Source organism: Varroa destructor, unplaced genomic scaffold, assembly GCF_002443255.2.
Source record: "Varroa destructor unplaced genomic scaffold, Vdes_3.0 BEIS01000006.1, whole genome shotgun sequence".
Taxonomy (NCBI): Eukaryota; Metazoa; Arthropoda; class Arachnida; order Mesostigmata; family Varroidae; genus Varroa; species Varroa destructor.
In genome coordinates, this window is record NW_019211459.1 from 3,874,649 (window position 1) to 3,876,118 (window position 1,470).

Here is a 1,470-nt window from a genome sequence, read left to right on the forward strand (position 1 = left end):
GAGTTAATATAAACGGATTTGCTATTTACTAGCCGCTGAAGACGTATCACAGTATGACGTTCACCTATGCAAAAATCGCACATCTATAATAGAAACGCACGAGTACGTTCTTTTTCGGAGCCTTTATGTTACATAGCACCGGTTTCGCGAAGGAAGCACCCAGTACGTTGTTATCTCGTTCAACCTTTTTTGCCAGCTTTTTACTCACCCAACCGCGAGTATGGTGTGTCTGGGCGTTTGGTTCTATTAGATACACAGCACACTACATATGAGAGGTCATGAATCTAGGTCCAACTATACTTGTATGCCGATATAAATAGAGCGACAATAATTAGGATCAGTGAGAAAATAGACTGCCTCTCTGACATGGTAGGTATGGGAAGCATTAGGCTGATAAGGCCAAGCACTCGAAGGCATCACATTGCTAGAACATTTTCGCCGCCGTAGCCAAAACCAGGTTTTGACAACTCCGACAATATTGGCAAAGTGAATTGTTTCATCACGCTACACGCTATCTGATAGATGCCAGCTGGTCAAGCGAAATCGGTAATTGCCATCGTTGTACTGTATTCGCGTCGTATCGGTCCGATTTCGACCCATAACAAATAAACGTTGTGTTCTTAAGCAATATCTAGATGGGACAAACATACATCGCGGGATCAACAGCCATCTTTTTCAAGAATTCACTTCTAATTTAACCACCTCGTGATTCGAAACGTCTTAGCGACTTGGCAAGGAATAGACCATATCATAATTACAACCTTTTTTTTTTTTATTTATTAATTATTATTGATCGTTGACCAACGGCAGGCTAGAACAGTAACGCAGAATTTTATTTCTATTCTATTTGAAAAGAACTAATCTTTGTATCGACTCGGAATGTTCTGTTAGCCTAGCCTAGTGGTCTTAGTTTGAGCTACAAACAGTAGATTGTCTCAATCAAATGTTTTCCCAGGGATCACGTAGGCTAAACATAATCCGCGACCTGAAACAGCCTATCCATGAATTGCGCAGGCTCGTGATTTAGGTGGAAATTAATTGCAACCTTCTCGTCGCTAGACCCAGGTTGTTGAACACGACATCGAGCCGAGATGATAGTTAAATCGGCGTACACACCTTTGCAGTGTCGTTGTAACCCGCTCGTTTCCGCCTGTGGCGTCCCTGTCCCAACTTCTTTTGTGAATGGGTCAGGCTCTTCGACCTTCTCGACCAATCGCGTCAATGGCGTGTTTTGATCAACTTCACACAAAAAAAAGCTTTGATCCACAAAAAAAATGTGATTCGTGTTGTGTGTGTGACTGTTGTCAAGTGCGAGACTCTAAAATCGGCTTTTCGTTTCTAGCCGAACCCTAGCTTATTTCTCATTTAGCCCTTAGTTAACTTCATGCGAAATGTAAGTTTAGCAGGAATACCGCTCACAACAAGCTGGATTATGATATTTTCTTTATCTCTCTAAATAAACACACAACA